The 27365-nt window shown below is 41.1% G+C and overlaps 1 protein-coding gene across 1 annotated transcript in view; it reads left to right on the plus strand.

The window, feature by feature from the left end:
- Parm1 (prostate androgen-regulated mucin-like protein 1) overlaps positions 1-27365 on the plus strand; it is a 99050-nt gene that overhangs the window by 37354 nt on the left and 34331 nt on the right. The window lies entirely within an intron of this gene.

Genomic DNA, 27365 nt, shown 5'->3' on the forward strand with positions numbered 1-27365 from the left:
ACATTCTGTAAAGAGTGTCTTGGGATCCGGAGCCATCTTTGAGAAACTTGTTCATTTGTCATATTTGTAGAAAATTCCCCAGTTAATATACAATGTAGAACTCCGCTACCTCTTCCCTTGGTCTGCAGAGACTCCAAGAAAGCAGCAAAGGCCCATCTAAGAATAACTACATTCTGGGCTCTTTTGTTTGAAATGTTAAGTCCTTACAGTGTAACCTAGATGATTCCCTCCCGGATCCAGAAAGGGAGACAAAATGAAAACTGACAATTTGGGCACAAAGACTCAAGGACAGCTGGAAGGGGGCTCAGTGGCTACAGTCATGTGCTTCAAAAGAATTACAGTTGAAATCATTGATTCTGGCACACGTCATCTGCCTTATGAGCTTTGGTTCTTGGGAGATCATTTCCCTCATTTGCAGATAGTAAGACCATCATACTTTTGGCATGACTTTTCCTGAGAGGAGACACAAACAAATGCTGACTTATCCCAAATAGAGCCCTGACAACAGACCAAAGAAACTAAGTCCAACTGGCTGAACCAATGGATTGATTGGGTTTGCTTACAGAAGTACGGGGTTACTTGCAGAAGTATTTACAGGAGCAGTGATGGTTCAACGGCAGCTGCATCACTGAAGCACACACCAATGCTGCCTCCCTGAACCTCCATGCATGATTTGTGGGCAGCTGGAAAGGTCAGAGGGTCTCTTGCCTGAACTTGTTACTGCTTACATAACCTTGGAGAGAAGCTTTGGAGATATTATATTACAGTAGCTTCCTACAATTTAGGATTGTTCCTGAGTCTTGTAAGTTTCCTGTGTTTCCTGAGTTGGGAAGAACCTCTCTCCTCCCTACAGGAGGGATTGTTGCTATTTGGAGGCAATTTATATACAACAGTACTGTAAAATGTTATTCTGAAAATTAAGCAAAACAATGTAAAAATGTATTCTCTATAATGACATCATATTTAGGGACTTAAAATGATCACTTTTCACATGTTTCTAGGAGCCTTGTTTAATATTTTTGTTTCAGTTTCAATGTTTTTGAATCAATGATTGGTTTCATAAATTCACATTGTATAGATCATAAACTTGAGTGAAAAAAAAAACTTTAATGAGACCTGCTATCTAGGTAATGCTGGAGAACACGTTGAAGAGAGTCGTATTTCCCCCTACTAAATACAAGTAGGCTTTCATAGTATTTCTGTTTCCTCCTTATAGTATACTGTAAACAACCAAGAAAAACAGAGAAAGAGGAACCAACAAAGAAAGAGAGAGACAAAGAGAGACAAAAACAGAGAGAAACAGATAGAGGGAGTGGGAAAGAAAGGGAGAGAGAGAGACAGAGACAGAGACAGAGACAGGGAGGGAGGGAGGGAGGAAGGATAATAAAACAGCTCAGGGGTACAACTGAGGACACTACCTTCTGGATTCTGGTAGTCAGGTTCCTCATCTGTTTCTTTGCCTTTAAAAAGAGTCCAAGATAAGGAAAACTTACATATCCCACCCCCACTTACATTCTATGGTAGTACAGACTTCAAGATCAAGATAGCCATGAAGTTATAGGCTGTATAGAATATGCAGATTTTGGACATCTACTTTAACAGATTACTGTTCCCCTTGTTTTGATGTGGCTGTTTTATCAGGTAGTCCACAGAACTGAAGGCATCAGGGTTTGAGAGGTAAGCCTTGGATGTGAGGAAGACAATACTTTTATAGTACTCAGGGATAGGAAGTTTCCAAAATAATTTGGTATGCAAAATAGGTAGGGCTACAGGAGCAGAACATAAGCATAACAAGTTAGTCCCTCCTGAAACAACGACATGGTTGCAAGGTGGGAATTGACAAGGTACTCATTAGTGGTCAGATAATCTTTTGAAACAAAGGTAGGGTTGTAAAATGGTTATAAACAACTTTTTGAAACAAAGACGTAATTGCCATTCCTATAACATGCAGTGCAGAACCATTTGTAGTTAAGGTTCTAGTTGGGTCATAGTCCAATCTTTAAGAAACACTGGCTTAATCATAAACAGTAATGAACCTAGTTTATCTTTATCATAGGATGGCTTTTAACCCTAAAAGGGAGGCAGGCTGGTTCTTTAGTAGCAAACCATGAGCAATCCAGCCTCCTTCCCTGGCATAGTTAGTAGTTCTACAGTAGTCTCCTTGTGTCTCTGTGACATGCGTCACTGGCTAAGTTACTAGCTAAAGACATGACTCAGCTTCAGAAGACACTGGGGCACATTCAGCAAAGATGCACACAGATACTTGGCCAATTGCGAACAATGAGTTGTTGTCTTTTTCATCGTCAGCACAATCTGGGGAAGGAGGTACTGTTGTTATCCCATCTTATAGCTGAAGAGACTGAAGCCATGGAAGAGGAAAGTAAAGTGACTTACCCAGGTCAAAAGTAATGTGCCTGAGGTTCAGAAACTGTGTGTGAACAGTGATTTCTCCTCCCTCTGTCTGAATGCAGCATGAACACTGTCATCTCATATAATTCAACAGGAGCCAAAATCCACAAATAATAGACCTAAGAAAACCAGCTCTTGTTTTTTTGCCTCTTCTTTAAAACAATAATGCTTGGAAGATGGCATTTTTACAACTCATAGGACCTGCGATGCATAATAACCCATTTCAAGATTTATGTGTGCTTGGATGCCAGCAAAGCCTGCCAAAAATACTTTCCTGGTTTAAAAAAAATAAATGGATTTGGCTAGCTTTCACCTTTCCCAGTGGTTTTGAAAAGTTTCTTTTGCAGTTTGAAAGACAAAATACAGATTTAATTATCTTTTTCTAGATAATGTTCTAGCCGCCTAATTACACTAAAAGCATTAATTGTAGATATTATGAACAGCACTGCACAATAAAACATTTCCTCATGATTTAACCAGGCACACCAATTAAATAAAGTCCTGAACATCTTCCCCCAAAGCCCTTATTATCTCTGCATTCTCACAAACAAATAGCTCATTTACATAGAACCTGTAGCAGCAGGTGCAAGATGCGGTATACATGTGCTGATGTGTGTGGGAAACCGACATAAACAGCAGGGGCCAGTGCTAAAGGGGGTAATGTAAACATGCACAGGAAGGTGAATGCAATGGCCATTTGCTTCTGAGCATATACACCCACAGAGCCTGGAGTGAAAGGGGTGGAGCAGTTGTAGGTGACTCCAGGCTACCGGTAACTGCAACCTCTGGAAGTGTTAAGCAAAGGGAGGCAAACTTGGTGAAAGAACTAGATCTCTGCCATCATACCCATGCACAGAACGGTGGGGCTTGGTGTCGGACATGTCACTGCTATGCCAGCTCCATCAGCTCTCATCGCTTCCATTTCCTTGGCCATAAATTGGGTCACTTGAACTCTTTAAGACGAGAAACCCTGGTACACACTAAATGCCCAGTTGCACTTCCCTTCCCCATTTGTTTCATTCTTTTCCATCCCCAAGTTAGTTTTCCCTTGTTCTTTCTTCACAATTTAAATATTAATTCTGACAGATGCTCCAGAATTCTAAGCCCCAGTACAATTACTTGAAGAAAGAATCTAATTGACCCAACTTGGGTAAGATTTACCCTATTCATCAGCTGTGGTTGGAGAAGAGGAACTCAGTATCTGAGTATGACAACAGGGCCTGCTCCTTTGTAGGTTGGGGGTAGGACATTTTAGGAAAGAGTTCAAGGACTCTATAACACTTTTGAAATAATTATAAACATTAATAGTTGTTAAATAAGTTACTTCACATGCTTTACTATTTCTCATTATAAATGGTAGTTATTTTAAGGAAAGAGAGGAGAAGTCAAACTTGTCAGTGGCATTCAATAATTTCATAAAGTAAGATCACTTGAAAGAGTTCTTTTAAATTTGAAATAGCAGATACATTCAATATTTGTTTTCTTATAAGAAATAGAAGTATTTAAAACGTTAGCTACTATAAGTTGTGTCAATCTCAAGGGATAAAGTTGAGAAGTTGTAAAGTTTGCTGCTCAGTCTGATTAGTTCTTGAAGAAGCTAAACTTGAAAGGGTCTGTGTTGTTTTCTGATGGTTGTTCAATGAGGACCACACTATTTTCTGTTTTGAAAAGGATTAAAATCCACAGAAATGAGCCAGCCTCTTCTAGGGATAATAAATGGTTTTAGTCTTCTTTTCAATTATTCAAAACATAAACAGATAGTCAATGTCCTTCCACGAAGTCAGGAGTGTAATATGTGGTTAATTCTTTGAGAGACTCCATTATAGAAGAGATGGCTGTGTATACACCGAACCCAATGGTGAAATGAATGGCCAAGAGCACAGTGTATATGTTTATGCTAGAGGAGAAATGTCCAAGTATACAGTATACAGGGTACATTCAACTATGGGTGAGCTGGCTACATACACAGTCACATGACTGGGAGAGATGACTGTGAAAGACGGTCATGTTTATATGTAGGCAAAACTCTTATAGTGAAGTTATTAACACAACTATGGAAGCTATGTACAAATATGCCATGAATACATTTGCATGACTAAGGAAGAGGTCTGCACATATACAGTGTAAAACAACTATGGGTACTAGTCAGGTTTGACACATGCAAAAAATGGTTAGTATCAATGGCTTGGTATGTGAGACTGAAGGAATCTATTAAATAACTCAACAACACGGAATCTTTCATAACATGGATGTGTGCTCAGTTCTTGTTGAATGAATGAACTAATTGGTATACCTAAGTAGAATCATAGAAGTACTACCAAATGTTATCTGACAAATATAAGAAAAAAAGTAATTTGATCACTAATTAAATACTTCCTGTGGACCAGCTACTTACCAGAGTCTTCTTTAAACAAAACCTCATGGCTGTTTCCTCTGATTTGAAAAAAAAAACATGGAGGGTATGGTCAGACTTCTGACAATAAGCAGGCCAATGTGAGTTTGAAAGAACTTCAATAGAAGCTGTAAGTTCAGTTTGGTATGCAAAGAAGGATGGCAGGTAAGTTTATAATTGGAGACTAGTCTAACGCAGAAAAATGTCTTTAATGCTGGAGGCCTGGCTTGACCTAGGTATCTTAGTTACTGTTCTATAGCATTCCATTCAATCAGTTCAATCCTGTCACCATGTACTGGGAAGAAGTGTCAGGTTCCACAGATCTCAAGAGCATAGCCATACAAGACTACTTTCTACTGCAGATGCCAGTTGTAGACACAGGTTATCACAATTCTGACCAACTGCTACAAGGTGGAGTTTCTGCAGCCACTTCCTTAGATTTGGTTGACTTGTTAGCATGTCTCACAAAATTCAGAAACACATGTACTAGTTTGCTATAAGGTTTATTACTAAAGGTACATATAAACAGACCACAGAGCAGGTGCATAGAACAAGGCATGGAGGAAATGACATGGAGCTCCCGGCCCTATTGGGGCAAACCTACCACCTTCAAGAATCCCATTGTTTATGTATCAGTATGTTCTCCAAGCCCCACCCCTTTGGTGAGCATGCTTAATTAAATCACTGAACACTGGTAAAAAGCTCAGTCAACTCAGGTCAAGGGTTAGGTAATGTCAGTGCTCACCCTCCTGCTATTTGGGGTTTCCAGCTAGTAATTAGAAAGATGGTCTCATTACTTTGGAAAGTCTCAAGGTTTCAGAAACTATACACCAGAAAAGACCAATTGTGTCTTCCTAATGTCACAGGAAGGTCACTTGGTAATGGATGGATCATTGAAGCTAGAAGCAATGGCATCAAGGATGAGATCTTAGTAGCAAGGGAATAAATAATAAATGGGATCATTGGGGGAAAGATATATAGGAATAACATCAGAGAATTAGAATTCATAGCAAACAAGAGACGTCATGCATATGAAGCTGTTGTAGGGTAGGGGTTGGGAAACCTGTTAGAAGCACACTATATGGAAATAATGGAAGATCAAGATGTCAAAGATGACTTCTGAGTTCCAATTTTACCAATCAGGAAACTCTAAGTACTAGCTGGGAACTCTCACTCATGAAAATCAATCACAGGAGAAAGAAAGGTCAAAGGAAAAAACAACCACATTTTTGTTACAAGCAGAATGTAATGCAGAAATGTGCAGCGTGACCTCCTGATAGGAGTTTCCATTTAAGCAGTTATGAGCCACTACAATGTGTCCTGATAGCAGTCTTTCACCTCTGTAGTAATGTCTTCAATATCTTCCCCTACAGGACCAGTTTTTCCAGTTGTAAGGAGGAAGAGTTTTGCAGCTGAGGTATAAATAGGGATTAGTGAGTTTCTTCAGAATGCTGTTGGCCTCAGCACAGCAAAGATCTGGCCAGACATGAAACTCAGATGTGCTGAAGCCATATCAGAGACAATGGAAAAACCTCTAGCCTCTGTCTATGATCCAGGAGACATGAACTTATAGTCATCTAGACAAAGTCTTAAAAGGTTGCACATCATCGCTGGCCAAGTTAGAGACAAAGATGATCCTAGCAGAGAATTGAAGGCCAGGATCAGAAGGAGGGTGTGGGGAGAGGGTGGGACAAAATGGCTGCCAATCAAGCTTAATACTGTAATTAAGAAATCAGACTAATTTAACCAGGAATTTTCATCTGGATTCACCTGTCATATAAATGACAGTTCAAGGCCAACTGGTATTGTGAGGTTGTCACTAGTACTTGACAAAGATAATAACTGAAACCTTCAGGTCAGGTGACAATGCAAAGGGAACCCCTTTGTTGTGGATTTGTTCCAGGAGCTACAAAAATAACCGGTGGGATGAATTCATTAATTTGGAAGCCATAGGAACAGGTTTCAGGCTTCATAGTCAACGTTTCTGAAATACCATTTACATACATACATACATACATATCCAAGGGCACTTTTCATGGGCATAGGGGCTGTTTGAAACATTATTGGATTGTTACAGGTTATTAAAGCTAATATGTCAGGTTTCTACTTATACACATACCTGAATTACACACATATACATTGCATATGAACATGTACACATAATACCCCCCACACACATACACACATTCTTCTAATACTGAAGATTGCTACCTAGACAGGAATGCAGGCAAGGTCAAGCAATGTCCCTGAGTTGAATACGCAGTGTTGAGAGGTTTAGGGAGGACAAAGCTGCTTATTGGGAAACAGCATTAGATCTAAACCTACGGAGTGTTCATTTTCAGTCTAAGATAAGTTCTGACAAGAATATATTTATGTGCATATTTCTTGAAGTTGATGACAGAATCATTAGAAATGAGTTGACAAACCAATTCCTGACACTCACCCCCACTGAAAATAACCCATGTGCCCATGAGGCAGGGGGTTAACCTTCTGATACATGGGATATTCTGTTGGTAACAGAAAGGCTAAATTAATGAAGATTGTTGTGGCCCCCACATCACAGAGCTTAAATACAAGCTAGAAGGATAAACATTTTCCAAGTAATTTAATTTACATCCAAAGATAAAGTTCAAAACAATGAAAGGGATACAAATAAGTAAATAAATAACCTGACAGCATAGATAACCACAATGCCTGTCGCCTAATCAAAAATGGCCAGACACTTAAATAAACACGTAGTTGGGAATCACATGGAGAAGAAAAGCCAGCCAATGGGATCTGATCCAGAAGCGGTACAGATGGCAGAGTCAATAGTAAAGGACATTAAAGCAACCATGGTAAATGCACTTCGTGTGTGTAAGAAAATGGAAGTAAGCAACAATGCGCTGAAGAAAAGGGTGGGAAACTCCTGCAGAGTCAGACCAAATAGCAAAAAATGACTTACAATGTCTGGTATGCAAACAATGCATTAATATACATTCATTAGAATAATTAACGAGTTGAAGTACAATGGTTGCAATGTTTTAAAAATAAAAATTAGGGCGGGGCAATAACTAAACTCTTAGAAAGGCAGTGGGTTTGGGAACAACTTATAATTGGCTTAATGCTAGGGGCACAGGGAAACTTTGGAGGGTGGGCAGTGGGTCTGTACATTATATTGGTTGAGGTGACGGTTCATAGGATATGCAAGTATGAAATAATCAAAAGCAGTTAAATACATGTTATTGTGTATCAGTTGTACTTCACAAAAATAAGTAGAGCTGAGGAGAAGCCATTGGCATGTAAACTTTGAAGAACTGAGTTAATTCCCCCATATCCATTAAAGGTGTGATAGCATACAGTGGTGGTCCCAGTATTAAAGAGGTGTAGATCGGTAGATTCTCTGGCCAACCAAGCTTACTAAATTAATAAGCTCCAAGTCTATGAGAGACTCTATTTTAAAAATAAGATGGATAGCTCCTGACAAAAGATAGTCTAAGGTTGACCCCTGACCTCCAATATGCACATGTATCACCCCATATGTACCCCAGTATGCATGCTCACACATGTACATGCACACACAAGCAAGATAAAAATATAAAGACTAGACTTTTAAAGGAGAGAACATTCAATGTTCATAGTAATCATCACAGAAGACTTCCAAGAAGGCAAAAGGACCTTGCTCAAGTGGCAGAAGAAATCCAGGGAGGTATTGAGGCAGAGGCTGAGTACTGAAGGCTAAGATTTATCTTCTGGATAGAAGAGAAGAATAAGGCAAAGAGCAGAGCAAACAGTATTCCTCCATTTTCAAGGGTAATTTCTTCTTGAAACCCTGATGAAGCAAATTCCTGTAAGTCTAAAACAACTGCTGCTAATTCCAAGAGATGCCAATGTAGCCTGAAAGCCAGAATTAAACCACTGATGCTAAAGAGCATCAAATTGGTTTTGGATATTATCATGTCAGTAGAGGACACTAGTCCTAGTCATCGTAGTTTGTCCTTTCTGCATTAATTATTTTGTGACAAGACTGGATGCCTTGGTTTAGTTTGTTAATGGCAATTGAGTACCATGTACTTAAACCATTTTAGCCACTCAATAGTAAATAAATCAATAAAAACAATGCAGATAATGTATAGATTATCACTTGCAACACAGTGGCATAAACTTGCAAAGCAGAAATGCTTGGGATATAGCACCACTGGGAAGATGACCTCACACAAAGCCAATTGTTTCTTGATGATAGATCAATGGTTTCCTAAGGACAGGCTGATTGTGTAGGGTGAGACTGGGGAGGGGCATGAAGAATCTCTTATGGTCAACCTGTTTAACATAGCTTCTAGGAAAGTACACCTTGTGAAAGATGTCTTCAAGACTAACCAATTGTGTGTTCAGAGAAGAATTAGACAGATGCTGAATGACATGGGGCCAACTGGGGAAGGTGGGATGTGATTGTGAATTAAAAAATACAGTACAGAAAACGTGACAATAAAATTCCAAACACATCTAATACAAATAAGTAATATGCAGCGGTGCTTCTCATATACCTGATATTATGTGTATTAGTTGTCATATTATGGAATCGGCACCATTACTATCCATGTTTCACATTTGAGGAAACAAAGGAACCATGAGATACAAAGACTGTGGTCTCAAAAGTTAGTGAAGAGCTGATTCAAGGTTTGAATGGGTCAGGTTGGCTGCACAGGTCCAAAGTTCTCTGCTGCCCTCCAGCATTTACTTGACAGATCATGGCTACTAAAGAAGTCAAGCCCAAGGATGATTCTGAGTGTTTCCACTTCTCTCCATGGCAGTTGACTTAGCCCAGGACAGTGTTCTCTCTACAATGGCCTGGATGCTTTCTCCAATTCCAAGGATACTACCCCTCCAATCATTCTGCTCTCCAGTCACATCTCTACTCTTGCCAGAATGATCTTTCCAAACCATGAGCTTCATTTGAAGCTCCTCTGTGGTCTGGACTCTCCAACCTTGTCACATTCCTCATTTGCATTTTAGGTTCCAGACATAAGATTTTGTACTCTCCCATTTCCGGGGTTTTGATGCTCTTTTAATTGGGAATGCTCTTTCCTTCTGCACCCTCCCCCACACTCCCAAACTATCCTCTACAAGGTCATTTCTTCAAGAAAATCTGCCGTGATCTCCTGGCCAACATTTGCTCCAAGATCCCTCCAAGGTACATGGACACCGCAAGTTCCTTCCACCTTGTCACCACAAACAATGAATTCTAAACTCATGCTTAGTGAGTGACCACTCCACTGACTCTGAAGCTCTGTGGAGGCAATGATTACTGGTTATTTTATTCCCAACACTCAGCACAATACACTGCATGGGGCCTAGTTGAGTTCTTTCAGCTGAACTATAAGTGAATATTGAGTTTGACAGACTATAGACAAGAAATCCAAGGTGTTCTTTGAACACCTTAAATCTGGCTGGTACTATTGGCAGAATTGGTGACAATTTAGAAAACTTGCTTTTGGAGGTGGTTATCAGGGAGATATTCAGTTGACATGTTGAATTTGGAGATAAAATGACATCCAAGAAGAAATGTCCTATGCACTGCTGTGGTATGGCAGGTCATGGGCTCACTTGACGAGGAAGCTGAAGCTCATTACCATTTTAGAGAACTTTCCTCTCATTGCCTCACTCAGTATTCTTTACCTATGCTGATTATTGCTTTATTACAGTGAAACAGAAACCAAATTAATATGAGGCATATTCCATACGTCAACTGATTTCCTCTGCGTCTTTAAGAAAGTTTGTTCATGTGTTATGTGCTTTGCTATTTCTCGCTTGGATAGAGAGGCAAGGAATGAGTTTCAGAGATAGGAGCCAAAACTGAAGTGCCCTTGATTCAATTACACAGCAAATAGAAATGCTATTTCTGATCTTGCAAAGCATAATTTTGGCTTTTCTGTACATTATTATTTGATAAGGACTTTTAAAAAGGTAGATTTTTCTGGATGAAGATCTGTGAATGCAATTATAGCCTCAACTGTATCCAGCCACATTAATCGGGCTTCAGCTTGCAGGGGCCTGACTAAGGATTAGGAAGTACTTTTTGGATAAGATGGGGAATCTGTCTGAAACAGCCTCTGAACATGCTTTGGTAGTCTATCAGAAAGTCCCATCCAGAGGACATCTGAATATCTATCCCACAATCTAAAAGAATGAGCCAGTCATTTACCTCTGAGCAGTGATATAAGGAATTTCTATGTCTGGGCTGGGCTCAAATATTTCTTCTTTTCTGATAAGTCATTGAGATAGAGGAGGAAGGACAGAGAGGGATATATTGACTTATTTCATTCTACTGCAAAGGATTTCTCTTAATAACTCCACATCCGTAGAAATAGGATCCTCTTCACTGAAGGCCTGAAGATGCCAGTGGAAGTCATATGCCCCAGTTTTGCCTCTTGCAAGCTGTTTAACTTGAATAAAGGAGAAGGATGATAGCTGGAACAAGGAGAGCTCGGGGAATCTGGTTTGGGTATCAACATAGAATTCTGGAAGGCAGGGGAACACAGACTGGGCACTTAGACCTAGAATCACTTTTCACATAAAGCCACCTCATATTTATGTGAAACTCTGTTGTGGTATTATTTGTTTACACTGTGAAGATGTGTCTTTGCCAAGGTGCCTTCTGATTGGTCTAATAAAGAGCTGAATGGCCAATAGCTATGCAGGAAGACATTAGGCAGAACTTCCAGGGACAGAGAGAACTCTGGGAAGAAGAAAGTTAGAGTCATCAGTCGTATTTGAAGGGATCAGGATGGGCAGTACAGAGATAAGGTAATGCCACTTGGCAGAACACAGATTAATATAAATTGGTTAACTTGAGTTATAAGATCTAGCTGAGTACAAGACTAAGTTAAGGCCAAGCTTTCATAATTAATACAACTCTGTGTCATTATTTGTGAGCTGGCAGTCCCAATGAGAAAATACTGCTACAAAAATCTGCCTTAGATTACATAAAGATTGGAGTTCCACCTCATAATTCCACCAGTGTGGGGGGTGGGGGGGGCACGAGAATATATGAAGTGAAGTAGTAAGGAAGACTGAATGTTTGCAGTTGGGTTTGTTTGGTTTTGTGTTTTTTTTTTCTTCTAAGCTACAGTACTTTGGAATTCTAATCAAGTACTATTCTTTGAGTTGGGCTATGAACAGAGCATTTTTTTAGTACAAATACTAATTTTATATGCATAGAGATAGAAAAGAATCATGATATGATAATCTATTTCTACAATTTCTGGCTTTCTTCATAATGTTTTTTTTTTCTTTTTTATTATTTATTTTTAAGTTTAAATTTAGGTTAGAAACAAGGTTGCTTCACAAATCAATTCCAGGTCCCTCTCCCTTTCCCCCCCCCCTCCTCCCGTGCCCTCCCACCAAAGCCCCCAATATCCCCTCATTTCCCCAGGAAGGGTTAGGCCCTCCATGGGGGTGTCCATAGTCTGTCATTTCATCTAGGGCAGGGCCTAGACCCTCCCCCAAGAGTTCAGGGTGAGAGTGCATCTCACATTGTTAGATGGGAGTCCAAAGTCCTTGTGTATACTGGGATTCAAGAGTTAACCCTTGTCAGTTCAGCTGTTTCTGGGGGTTAAACTAGCCCAGTCTTAATCCCTTTGGTCATCAGACCTCCCTCTCTGTTACTGGCTTTCTTGAGTTCAGCTCAGTGCTTAGCCATGGGAGTCTGTCTCTTCTTCCATCAGCCACTGAATGAAGAAGGTTCTGTTTCCCAGACTCTCTGGCCATAGGATTGTAGGCTGGCACTCCCCAGATCTATGTCTAAAATCCATATATGAGAGAGTACATGCCATGTTTCTCTTTTTGTGACTGGGTTACCTCACTCAGGATGATTTCTTCTAGTGTCATCCATTTGCCTGCAAATCTCAGGATTTGTTTTAATCTGCTGAATAGTACTCCATTGTGTAAATGAACCACATTTTCTCTATCCACTCTTCGGTTGAGGGGCATCTAGGTTGCTTCCAAGTTCTGGCTATTACAAATAAAGCTGCTATGAACATAGGGGAACTGATGTCCTTGTTGTATGAATGGGTATCTTTTGGATATATGCCTAAGAGTGGAGTTGCTGGGTCTTGTGGTAGGTTTATTCCCATTTTTCTGAGGAATCTCCATACTGATTTCCAAAGTGGCTGAACAAGTTGGCACTCCCACCAGCAATGGAGGACTGTTCCCCTTTTGCCACATCCTCTCCAGCATAAATTGTCCTTGGTGTTTTTGATTCTAGCCATTCTGACAGGAATGAGATGGTATCTCCGAGTTGTTTTGATTTGCATTTCCCAGATGGCTAAGGATGTTGAGAACTTTCTTAAGTGCCTCTCAGCCATTTTAGACTCCTCTATTGAAAATTCTCTGTTTAGTTCTGCAGCCCACTTTTTCATTGGATCCTTTGGTGTTTTGGAGACTTGCTTCTTGAGTTCTTTGTAAGTTTTGGAGATCAACCCTCTGTGAGATGTGGGGTTAGTGAATATTTTTCCCATTCTGTGGGCTGCCTTTTTGTCTTGCTAACTGTGTCCTTTGCCTTACAGAAGCTTCTCAGTTTCAGGAGGTTCCATTTATTAATTGTTGATCTCACTGTCTGTGGAAGTGGTGTTATGTTCAGGAAGCAGTCTCCTGTACCAATTCGTTCAAGGGTACCACCCACTTTCTCTTCTAAGAGGTTCAGTGTGGCTGGATTTATGTTGAGGTCTTTGATCCATTTGGACTTAAGTTTTGTGCATGACGATAAACATGGGTCGATCCGCATTCTACATGACTCAGCTCAATACCTGGAACCTGTGTAAAAATGCTGGCTGTAGTGGTGTGAGCTTGTAACTCCAGAGCTAGGGAAGTGGAGACCAGTAGATATGTGGAGCTTATTGGCCAGCCAGCCTTGGCTAACAGGCAAGCTCCAGATTCAGTGAGTGACCCTGCCTCAAAAACAAAATTAGTTTATCTCCCAAGGAACAATACCTAAGTGGGACTGCTAGCATGTATCCCACGCAGGTACACACTTTCCTGCACATGCACACATGAGTGGAGCACACAAGATGCTGTTTGTGTGGCTACATGTGCTCAAGAAGTAACTAAAGTTATTTTGAGCAGAAATGCAAACACTGAAGAAGGAGCTGTTATCTTCCTGGACTCATGAGTGTGTTAGGTAATGAAGGCAGACGAGAGGCTGGGAATTTTAGGCAAATTAAAAGTCTGAACGCTTCTGCCACAGGTAACAAATTGGGAGGTAATTAACCACACTAAATGAGAATTTGTCACAGAGTTTCTTCAAACAGCCCATTTCCCTTGTCACTTCAAGTATTTGATGAAAACTCATTACCCACAGTGTCGCTTACATAAAGCATGATCTTGCCTATCGATCGCAGCTGATTTACTTCATTATGGGCAATGTTTCTCAGATGGGATTCACCCTACAATATTAATAGGCAACCTTAACAACACCTTATCTTAATCTGCTGTGTGCCACTACAACAGAATACCACAGCCTGGGTCATTTATAAAGAGCCGGATCTTAAGTTCAGGAAGCCAGATAGACCACAGTGGCGGGGGCGGGCGTCTGAGGGAGGGTAACACCCCTGGTGGAGGGGGCGGGATGATAGAGCATGTACCCATGTACCCATATGCATGCATGCACAGGTACATGCTAGAAAGGTCATGATAGGACTGGAACCCAACTCATTTATTCATCCAAAACCCACTCTCACCATCGCTAACCCACTCTTGAAATAGCAGCATCAAAAGTACCACTTTCCAACACTGTGGCACCAGGGATTAGTTTTCTAGCGCATGAACTTTGTGCACTTTGAAAGCATAGCACAATTGGAAATAAGATCTGTCTCAGTTTTCTGCTAAGTGACAACTTTGTGCAAGTTGTAAGAATGCATGTTTTTGTAGCCTTGCAATGATGAGGTTTCCATTCTTTATCCTGGGAGAGAATGATAACATGGTTCCTGCTGCCCATGGGTGGCATAAATATCTGTGACAATATGTGGGGACACAGGAAGATTCCATGGGGGAAAATATGAAACCCAAGGACTCTCTTGGATCCTGGTGACAAGTTTAGTTGTGCTATACATTGTGGTTCAATGCATAACCTCCAATCTACCCTCAGTCCTAGTTTGTAAGATCTGGTTGTCATCAGAAAAATGCGGTATTGAAGATCCCTGGTCAGAAAGGCTGATAGTTAGGGGAACTGAGTCTCAACAAGGAGAATCAGCTTACTTGGCAGCTCTAGCCTGGCAGTCCTCACAGGCAGGGTCCTCTGAGCTCCAGACACTGTTCCTATCTTTCTTTCCAGCCTGGAATATACAATCCAGTGACAATCCTTGTTCTTGTGTGATATCTTTCAGGTTCTAAGCACTGCAGCCCAGTGCTCTCTTAGAGCTTAGGAGACAGTTTAAGAGGCAGAAGAACGCTAATTGATGACATCACAATGCACTCAGGAGGCAGAGGCAGGATATCTGTGAGTTCAAGGCTGGCCTGTTCTACATTTTCCAGGTCAGGTGAGGATTACATAGTGAGGCCCTGTCTGAATAGACAGACAGACAGACAGACAGACCTACAGACAGACCTACAGACAATATGTTATATGTTGTAATCCAGGCATACCTAGCCCTGCCCTTTAGGGACCTGACAAAGAGTGCCCACCCCTGTGTGCATGACAGACAGTACCCTGGACTCTGTACATGGGTGCAAAGGTCCCTTTAAGAGACACGCTCTGCCCACTCCCCTTTCTCTTTCCACTATTTCTCTGAGGAGGCAGATAGATCTTTGTCTCTCTGTCTTTCTGTCTCTTTTCTCTCTCCCTTTCACCACTCTCTTCCCTTCCCCAATAAAACTTCCTTCCCATGTAAGTTCTGCCTGGTGGTATATTTGTCCCTCATCCACCATGGGACCCTTCCAAGGTCTTCTGTATTCATGACACTATATAATAATAAATAATATAAATATAATGATAAATAATTAATGGTTTGTATCAGCATTTCACTTGTCCCTTTTCTAAATGACTTGACCTGCTTGCTTAAGCTTGTCTACAGCATATTTGGCAAAATAGACAATGCATTTGAAGCAGAGCTGGCCGTCCTAATAGCAAAGAGTTTCACACACAGCAAGGGCAAGTAGAAACATTAAACATCTACACAGAGGAAAGAAAAGAGATCTGAATTGTAGCAATCAGTAGAACGCCTCCTTGAATGTAAAGAACTCTCTCTCTCTCTCCCTCCCTCCCTCCCTTCCTCCATCCTCCCCTCCCTCCTCCTCTCCTTCCCAATATTGCTTTGATATCTGGTTGTTCTGTTAATAGCAGGTACTCCAAACACCATTGCTGAATTAGACAAGCCCAAGGTAATCTGCTAAATGATGCTTAAACTTTGCAATTGATGCTGCGGTGGTGAATTTTGATTATGAATTTTGATTGATTAAGGAATGACAAGGACATTGGTGAGGTATACCTTTGCAGGGAATGAGAGAGCATTTCTAGAGAGAATTGACTGAGGGCAGAAGACTCACCCTCAATGTGGATAGCACCATCTGATAGGGTAGGTCCCAGACTGAATTAAAAAAAGAAACAGGAAAAACTGAAGTAAGCAACAGAATGCATCTCTCTGGGTTCTGATTGGCTACAATGTGAGCAAGACCTGCCCCTTGCTCCCAGCACCACAGACCCAGCTCCTCTATGCCTTGCCTGCAGTGGCGGGCTATATCCCCCACTTTATCCCAAATCAAACAACTTGCCCCTCACATGGCTTCTTGCCAGTCATTTGGTCAGCGTGACAACAAATGAACAGAAGTGGCATTCTTGCGAATGTGTTCTAGCTTGCGCCTTATGGCATTATCAAAGACAGGCCAACCAGCCTTAAAATAACTAGGTGTGGGGCCTGGGCTCTTGTTGAGTGCTATTTCCTGGCCTGATGTACATATCAAGACTCTTTGAAAAATGCCTTTAACGTTTCTGAATGTTTTAAAATGTAAAAAGGCACAGGTAGTGTTTAACTTTTCCTTTTCTCTTTTTCTCTAATCCTTCCTTTCTTCTTTCTTTCATCCCCTCCTCTCTCTGATACATCTTTGGATATGTGGGGACAGCTTGTACTTCATCAGGCTTCTACTCAGAGATAGAGTCCAGGAAACATGGACATACAGTCACTCATTTCTTTGTTGAAGAGCATGGGAAGCATACCACTTCTAAGGCTCACAGTTGAAGCCATAGGGAAAAGGCAACTATCTCGGTTAGTTCCTAAAAAGTACCTCTTGAAAAATCACTACCGAATCAAAGGAGTGAGGGCATTAGACCCAGGTTCCAGTCACAGATGTCAACATAATTTGCTTAATGTTTATTGAGCTCTTGCTTGGTGCCAGGTACTATGAAAAGCATTTTTAATGATCTGCTGTTTTCAGTACACATTGTAGAAACTATGACCAATAGTACCTCAATTCTTAAGCTGTATATTCTTCTCTAACAGGAAGTCGAAGTTATGTATTTTTAATTACCAGGAAGTCTACACACAATCATCTCAGGCCTGGCTTGGCAGATATCATTAAGGAGAAAAACTCTTTAGTTCATTTATGCAACTCTTAGTAGACTGACTTTATCCTTGACTTCCACAAGGTATCTACCTCTGTGCCAGACACTACATCTGCATTAAAGACAAGCATGAAGCAAAACTCACAGTAGCAAAGAGCATTACCCCTTCTTACATTTTCATTTTATAAGGAGGCATAGAATTTTCTAGCAATCCCATAGCCTCTGTTCCATCCATTTTAATGACCATCACTGGAATACATTGATAGCCATTGGCAGTTCAAGAAGGCAATGGGCAGCTTTTATCCTCTTTGGGAAGACAGGCAATAAGGGATTAAGACTAGTTATTGGATCAGCCAAGCAGTGTCTACCTTCCATGAAGTATTAACCCTGACTATAAACCCTTTGAATGCAAGAGCTCAAGAGCTGGTGGCATCCTTAGTTGGTAATAATGAGATGGAATGAATAAGACAATTATACAAAGTCACCCAGCAAAGAGGTAGCTTGGCTTATCGTTTGAACCATTACAGGCAGCTTTATATAATAGCATGGTAATTACAAGAGCAGAAGGCATGAAGACAGACTATTTTCTTAAGTCTGAACACAGGTGTGCTGCTCCCTAGCTGAGAGAACACTAATAACCCAGCTAAGTCCCGCTGGGAATGAAGAAATTCAAACCTAAAAGTTTGTTCACAGCGTGACTCCATTGGTCTAAACAGCACAAGATGGGATAGGAAGTCCCTGGAGAGAGTCATGTGATGAGATGACATGGGGGAAGTCTCCAGAAGTTGGGAGGGCTCAGATGCTTTTTATCTATGAGTACAGTGACCTAACTACTTCTGGTAGCCCCAGCCACTGATGACAGTGTACACCTGACAAGTTGCCTGTGAAGAAAGAGATTCAGTCTTGAAGCAGGGCAATGTCATGGGCTTTGGTATCTTCTGTTCCGATGTTTCCAGGCCTATAGGGATGAAAAATGACTTGCTTGTGACTTGGGCCATTAGAGGTGGAAAATATACAATGGGTCCTCCCTTATCCAGGCAAGAGACCTTTGCATTTTATAAACACCCAGACAAAAAGACATTATTGTTTATGATTTATTAAAGCCACTGGAGGTCAAAATAGCAAAGTGGCCATACTAGTTAACCACAGAAGCCAGGCAATGTTGACACACACATCTAATCCCAGGACTCAGGAGACAAAGGCAGATGCATCTTCCTGAGTTCAAAGCCACCTAGGGCTACTCAAGATTGAATCAGCCTAAAAGAGTAACAGAGCTCACACCTTAAATCCCAGCACTAGAGATTTATAAAAATGGAACAGGACATTCATTCTCCAGCCACATTGAGGATAAGAAGGCATTCATTTCCCAGTCACAGTGAGGACAGGAGCTCCATTTCAGTCTGAGGTAGCAGCAACAGCTAGTGGCTTGGCTGCTTTGCTTCTCTGATTTTCAGCTTGAAGATTAAACCCAAATATCTGGGTCTTTTATTTTTCATGTTATAAGATTTTTTAAATTCCTTAACAGGAGAGGGACAGAGAGCTGGACTTAGCTTGTACACCTGTAGCCTTCCAGCACAGGATAAAGGAGAATCCCAGCCTCAGTTCTAGGAAATCTATCTGTGGTAAAGCACCTAAACTGGTGCCTGTATATTCTCCTTGCTCTTTACTTAGGAACATCTGGAAAACATCATAAAAGTGAGGTGTAGCAAGAGAGACACTACCCACCAAGGCTACCTGGGCACTACATTCAAGCCCATTCCTCGATTCCAGGCACTCCTTCAGACCATCTAAATCCATTGACCTTCCTACAGGGAGGTCACAGAGCCCTGGAGGAAGCATAGGCTGGCCACAGAGACATCCTCATTTCTAACACTGGAACATTCTAAGTCAACATTTTCTGTATGGAAATGTGACATGCTTGTGACACTGCCTAATGTGTGGTGGATGATGGCCACATTCAACCTGAAATGTCCATGTTCCTTCTTCCCACCATCCTCTGAAGAGCATCACTATGATGCCTTTAGCATTTGAAGCATCTGTCAATCATCTGATGTTATCCTTTCTCAGTAGTGCCTCCTGTGACTGAGCACCTTGGGCCTTTTCAACCAAGAGGAAATGGGTTTTTGTGGAACCTTGACTGACAGAGTTACATGTTAAAAAAGAAAATAGGATTTTTCCCCAAGAGGTACATCATTCTTTATAAATGTTGTTTTCTCATCATCATATTAGCATGCATAGCAGGGACAAAGAGCTGATGATGTGAGTAATGCTGACTGTGTGGATGGAGAAATTGAGTCATACAACATGTCTGCAGACTCTGATTTAGTGTTGGTGTAGCAGGTGCTCTCTGCCCACTTTTTGAACCAAATGGTGTCTCATTTCCATAAGCAATACACTCAAGGCAATATGGATTTTCTAGTAAAAACAAATGTCTTCTAAAACAGAGTTTTAGGGGCACACATATTCTGTCTAGACATACGATGGTTTTAAAATACCATATGGTTAGACCACACTCCAATTAGCAATGAATTTCCAGATGCTACATGAAACTTCTAGAGAATTGCATGCCCTGAGAAGCCCCAACCAAAGATAGCATGGGTAACATTTGTGAGTTACTCACCCAAAAATTATAAAGATCCAGCTTAGATACTGAAGGAAAACTCAATCTCTCCTCACCTCCTAGGATCTCTTGATGATCAGTCTATTTAATGTGGAGATATTGAGACAGGCTTGTCATTAAGTCAAGTCATAAGATAGATAGGATTTCAAGAGCTGATGGCTCTGCCCTATATCATTATTATGGAGACTAAATCCTGGACTCAAGATGTATGTAGCTCAATTGATAGATTGTTTGCCTAACATATACAAAGACCTGGGTTAAATCCCTAGCACTGCATAAAACCATAAAACTGGACATGATGGCTCATGCCTGAAACCCCAGCACTCAGGTGGTAGAGATAGAACAATCAGATAATCAGGGTCATCCTTAGATTTATAGTGAATGTAAGGCCAGCATGGGCTACAAGAGAACTTCTCAAAAGCAAAAGAAAAATAAGCCTTTAATCTCCAAATATAAGTCAGTAGAAATAACAGATGCCTGTTTAAAGCCCATCTGAAATTTTCATTAGCTATTCATTTTTATGGAACTTATAAACAAGCCAGAGAGGTAGAGGGGTACATTTCTATCATGACCCACCTTTTAACAGAAAGCATGCCTTATCTTCAAAGGATAGAAAACCCCCGTTTTTCTCAATCTGTATTTAGCCTGTTCTCTCTATCAGGCACTAACACGGCAAGGATAAGGTTCAGTCCTGTCATCTCGGTGGGAGGAGACATAGAGAAAATGACTGACAGTAGAATGTGCGCTACAGTTGGAGCCCATATGAAGTCTGAACAAAGGTGTTTTGTAGTTGGAGTATATTTCACAGAGGAGGTCAGGCTCCCTTTCTTAGAACTGGGGTGGCAGACTAGAATCAGAGAGGGTGGATTCTACTAGGAAGACCAAGAGCCAAAGAAGGGAGGCAGGCAGGTGGGACATTTCAGGAACTCATGGTTCTGTGCCCAAGAGTTCAGGATCTGTCCTGAAAACACAGTGAAGACTGTGGGAGCATTGAAGTTAAGAAGAAGGGCTCCTTTAATCATATACCATTTTTAAGAGCATTCTAATGGCACACACTAGACAGTATTATCTGAGGAGAGAAGAGAAATTTTTTCAAATGTGGGGATCAAAACTCACAAATGCCCCTGCATTTTCCAATTGTAGAGCAGCTAAAAGGCCAGGCTTGAGCAAGGTGGTGTAGGTTCAAGTTTTAGCTTAGAAAACTTGGTTTCCTTTTCTTGCTCTGACCATTTGTGAAACCCAAGACAAAAGATGCCATCCCTGTGAAGGTTGTAGGAAAGTCACAGGGTATGTTACATAGAAAGTACTCAACCTAGGCCCTGTAAACAATACTCACACATTCCCTCAATGTGAATGTGTGTGAGTGTGTATGTGTGTGTGTGTGAGAGAGAGAGTACAGTGTGTGTGTGTGTGTGTGTGTGTGTGTGTGTGTGTGTGTGTGTGTGTACATGCCACTGGCTCTTTAAGAGGTACTGTGTAGAGTGACTGTCAGCACTTAATACACAGCCCTTCTGCAGCCCAGGTCTCTGCCTGAAGACCACAGCTAGTACTTCAAACTAACTTGACAACATCAGAGGAGGGCTGACTGCACTTTTATTAAGTTTCATCAAATTTGTCAAAACTTTGTCAGATTTTTGAGGGCAAGGAAGGACAAGGAGAAAATGGGTGATGGACAGTCATAAAACCAAGCTGTATGAGACTCCAGCACCAGCTGTGGTTGCTGCTAATGGAGTTTGGGGACAGGGACAGAGGCTAGGGTGGTAAACATGACTCAGAACAGACGCTCTAGTCTACAGTGCTTCATAATCCCTCCCACTGATGGGAGAATATGCCTTAGTGTTCCATCCATCAGCCCCAGACTCCTTTCCCTCACATGGTAGGAAACCAGGATCAAGCCAAATACCCAGTCTTTCACATATCAAAGAGCTGTGAACAGGGACACTGATCTCCCATCAGGGCAATGCACATGGGGACAAGCAATTGTTTCTCAAATGGAGAATCTGCTTCTTTATGACATCCATCTGTCACACCTTCTTGCAACACGGAAGCTTAAGTCTGACCAAGTCAAGATCAGCTGCTGCTTATAAATACTCAAGGAGTAATTTAAGATTAAGTTGACCTTGTGCCCTTTTACTATACATCTGGTCTAAGATCTACTCTCCCTGGAGTCAGTCTATCTGACACATGTGGGCCTGACACTGCCCAGGCAGTGCACACCATGTCTGCTAATGTCACTCTGTCTTTAAGCAATTCTGGCACATCTATAAGAGAGAGGTAACAGGGTTTAGTATCTTCATTCTGGTAGCTTCCATTTTCTCAAGGAAATACTAAAACTCCATTGGTTTTCCAGAGTAAAATTACTCTGCTGTGGAGGGAAACTGGATGGAGCACAATGCTTTCCCACCCTTCTCTGAAGTCCTCTGGGGGCTCTTGCTTGCTAACTTTGTAATGGCAGCTGGTAGAGTTAGGTCTTCCAGCCATGGTGAGTCTGTGACACAGTAGGCCTGGAAGGGTCAGACATCAATTGTTCAAGCTCTGATTCCGTCTTTGGGGACACTGCTCAGTTCTTGCTCTTGGATTTGAAAGACAGATCACATGGCTTTCCCTGCCTGTATCTGTTCCCTTGTTTGCAGCTGAGAGGTTAAGTTCACTCTTCAGCCCTGACTATTTTCTTCAAATGCTCAAAAGTATGTACCTCTACCTGTTAGGCTTCTTCAGTTTGGTGTGCCTATGAGAAAATAAGTCATCTGTATGAAAAAGCAGAAATCATATGCCATAGAGGCCCTGAATGGTGAAACTTTAGCTCCTAAATGTGATGATGCTTAGAGGCAGACCTTTGTGAGCTAGCTAAGGTTGGGTGTGGATACGAGAGAGTGGGATCTTACCGATGGGATTCGTATCCTTGTAAAAGACACCATAGCACTCAGGAAGATGAGACAGAAGAACATCCCACAAGTTCAAGATTGACCTGGGTGACATAATGAGACCTAGGCCAGCTTGGGCTCCAAAGTGAGATCCAATCTCAAAGGAAGAAAAAAGATGTAGAAGAAAGAAGAGAGACAGAGAAATGCTAGCTATTCCACCCAAATTCCTAGAGGAAGGGCTTGTGAGAACATCTAGTTGATGGCCATCTATGAGCCAGGAAGAGTGTCCTCACCACTCTAAACTAAACTAAATTGCCTAGCACAATGATATTGGGTTTCCCATCTTCTACAACTGAGATACTTTGTGTTAAGCACTCAGTCTGTGGTATTTAGTTAGACCCACCACCACCACCACCCAGAAAACAAATTCAGGTGACATTCTCTAAGACAGTTGTGGCATGTTCATCTGGGATGTCTTTATGCTAGAAGAAGATCTGCCTTTGAAAAATGGGATACAGACGATACAGCAGAGCTGAGATTTTTAATGCCTTGTGGAAGTGATGGTACCCAACATTGTCACGCAATTTTGTGCATTATTGCTTGGTTGCGAGTAGAAATTGTCCAAGCTGGACCGCAAAGTGCTTTAAGTACTCTGCAGGTAGCCATAAGAAGTAAATGGCCACCTCTAGAGCTCTTTGGAAGCAGACAGGATGGGAGCAGAAAATGTACTAGTAAGAACCACACAAGGGAGTGGAGGTCTCCAGCCACACACCAGCGTGTGGAGCAGTCCCTTTCAGACCTCTACAATATAACAGAATAGCTTTTGGCTCTGCCGGGTATAACAATGCAAGTGTCATCCTGAACAACACACATCTTAGGTGGTATCATGTATGTTCTTATCCTTTTAGAAACATCTCAAATATCATCTTTTCCGTGACTTTTCTAAATGTCAACTGAAAATGACATTTGAATGTTTTTACATCCTGTAGTGCAGAGTTATTTATTAATCTTTTTTGAGACTTCAAATAAAACTTAGTTTTACTTTTATAAAGCATTTACCATATCACATTACAGGAAGTTGGATATGGTGTCTGAACTCTGAAGACAAAACTATGGACAGAGAAACTAGTCAGCAAACATTGGAAAGAATGTGGGAGTGAATGATGAATGAATGAGGTGAATGATAAATGGAAGAATGAATGATGAATGAGTTAATGAATTAATTAATGATAAATGAATGAATGAATGAATCTGTGCTCTTTTGGTGAGTCCTAATTTGTCTCAGACTTCTAGAGATTCTTTGACCCTGCTTCCAGACCAAAGCTGATGTCTCCATCTGTTCATGTATGAAGCTCTGAAATGCGTTTAACCACCGTCATATTTCCATCTTCAGAAAATTGAGTCAGCCATGGAGCTGCCATGATACAGAGGCAGTAAGCTTCAGAGAAACATGCAATGTCCCATACTTTACTAATATCCATCCCACTGTTGTTTTGCCATATTTTAAAGATTCCTCAGCTACTAAAAGATACCTAACAGACTGTACTACTCACTGTGTAACCTAAGCTTGGAGAGATGTCCTGTTGTTTTCTAATGGAGTAATTGTCTCATCATCCATATCCATAACCAACTCCTTAAAAAATTATTTCCTTGCCAGTCCCTGAATGGGGGGCTTCATTAGTGCAAGACAAGTTCTTCTAACACTCAGCCTCTGACCAATGTTTTTAAAATAAAATTAAACCAGTCATTTTAAAGGACCTCCAAAAAGATAAGTTTAGTGTAGTCTCTGTAGTACATATTTCATTAGCTCCCTCTTTTGTCATCTGTCTTATCTGTCATCTATTTATCATCTACCTATCTATCATCTGTCTGTCTATAATCTATTTATCTATCATCTACCTATATGTCTATCTATCTATCTATCTATCTATCTATCTATCTATCATCTGTCAGTCAAAGTGACAAATTCTATCCTGATTCTTCGAATGCCTCCCCTCTAGTCTTTTCCCCAATTCTTTGCTGGTATCTGTCCCATGCTCTGTTCTTACTGAATACTGTTTAGGCCTGCCCTTACCATTGTGAATCCTCAGGAGAAGACTCCTCAGGGCTATAGGGTTAGATAGTTGAGGACCTACCATGAGTCATAGCATACGTTATAGTAGAGAGACAGAGTGAAACAAATAATATCAGACAGGCAATTGTCCTGACAAAGCTGTGGTAGACACAGCTAATAGACAAATGACATGTAGAATAGATCAGATAATGTTAAGAGTAATCATGGGGAATGGTTTTTATTTTATCTTTTTAAAAAATGTTTTGCCTGCATGTGCATGCTTGTATGTCTGCACACCACATGCATGCAGTACCTGCGGAGCCCAGAAGACAGCACCAGATCCCCTTGAAACTGGACTTAGAGGGAGTTGTGAGCTGCCCCTTGGATACCGAGAATCAAACCTGGGTCCTCTGGAAGAACGGTCAGTGCTCTTAATCACTGAGCCGTATCTCCAGCCCCTTAGGAAGGAAGGTTTTAAGCATTTGGTTTTCTCTTCCTTCTTTGCTGCCTGCCTTCTACAAGTACTTACTTAATATTAACTGTGTCCTGGACACTGTCCTTGGGAAAACAACAATGAATAATGTCATGTCTTTGTGCCTTTACTAAGCTTACATGTTGGTACAAATGAAAATTTGTTTACCCTAAGACCCAGCAATCTCACTCTGGGGTAGATACCCAAAGGAACTGAAAGCAGGGAGACAGCAGATATCCACACGTTAGTGTCCATGGCAATAGTCTTCTCAAGGGCCAAAAGACAGGAGCAGACCACATGTCCATGGATGATGAGCAGATAAATACAAGGTGGAATAAATAGATAGATAGATAGATAGATAGATAGATAGATAGATAGATAGATAGATAGAGGGGTGGGTGAGTGGGTGGGTGGATGGATGGATGGATAGATAGATAGATAGACAGATAGATAGATAAATAGATAAATAGAGGGGTGGGTGAGTGGGTGGATAGATAGATAGATAGATAGATAGATAGATAGATAGATAGATAGATAGATAGATAGATAGATAGACAGACAGATAGATAACAATAGATGGGGCATTCTAGAGCACACTATTGTATGGGTAAGAGTTGAAGAGTTTGGGATAAGTGAAATAAGTGTATATTAAAAGGACCAAGCCTATATTATTCAACTCTCATGAGTCCCCTAGACAATCAGTTTCACACAGAATATAGAAAGACCCTGTGCACGAACTGCAAAGAGTGGGGAGGGAGGAGCTGCTTAATGAGAATGTGAGCCTGACTAAATGAAAAGGTTGTAGAGATGGATGGTGACACCTCTGAGACAATGTTAATAAACTTAATGCCACTGAGCTACACATGAAGATTGTTAAGATGGTAAACATTAGTTATGATTTTTACCACAGTAGTCTTTCTTACACTTTAAAAAATGACAAGAAGCTGGAGTGGGGATGATTTTAATTAGAATCGTCTAAGAAGGGCTTCTGAGGTGATTTTGAGTAAAAGCTAATCACAATGAGAAAAACATAAGATGACACGGGGTATTTCTGATTTTGTTCTAAACACAACAGAGTGCTTTTAAAGTGTTTTGATCAGTTGAAAAATGAAGCCAGACGGGGTAGCACACACCTTTAATTTCAATGCTCAAGAGGCAGAAGTGGGTAAGTCTGTGGAGTTCCAGGCCAGCCAGGCTACATAGTGAATCCTTGTCTCAAACAAAGGGAAAATAGAAAACACCTTAAAAGATTTTTAGATTAACTTAAAAGACTTTCTTGGTTATATGTGAAAAACAGAGAGCATTCTTCTGGGAGAAAGCCAGAAGCCAAGAGGTTGTTTAAGAGTTGAGATAATAATGATGACAGGGGAGCTATGTCAAGTTATAGTTCAAGGAAGAAACTTACTTGGGTATGAGGGGATGGCATGTCTACTTTTGGCTGAGAATTTTGCAAATGGAAGTTCTCTATACTAAGGTGGAAATGACCAGAGGCAAAGCTGGTTGGGGATGATGCATGTTATAGAGAGACAATCAAGAGATTGTTACACGGAGAGTGAGACATGAGCCCAGTGTCATTGGTTAACCTTAATTAATGAATGATAAAAGTGAATGACTGACAGAGGCTAGGAGCAAGGGAAAGTGGATAAGGGAAGAATTAATTCTAAACTTTACAAAATGTGATTTGGCAAAATCATGATTGTAAAAACAGCAGTCTAGAATTCCAATGATACTCTCAAACCACAAGTGAGGGCTTTGCTCTGAAACTTATCTTCCTTCCATAGGAGCATGCTTATAAAGCCACCAAGCCCTGCCTCGTGCTACATCAATATAGAAGGGACAGAGAGAGGAGCCAGGCTCTCCATGGCCTTTCTGGCTTTGAAATAGGAGCAGGGCCACCAAGGCCCCTCTGAAACTCTACCACACTCCTGCCAGTCACTGATTTCACTGTCCACCACACACACACACACACACACACACACACACACACACACACACACACACACCCTTGGCATTCCCAGTGTGCAGG

The sequence above is a fragment of the Mesocricetus auratus genome, unplaced genomic scaffold (genome assembly GCF_017639785.1).
Source record: "Mesocricetus auratus isolate SY011 unplaced genomic scaffold, BCM_Maur_2.0 Super-Scaffold_100006, whole genome shotgun sequence".
Lineage (NCBI taxonomy): Eukaryota > Metazoa > Chordata > Mammalia > Rodentia > Cricetidae > Mesocricetus > Mesocricetus auratus.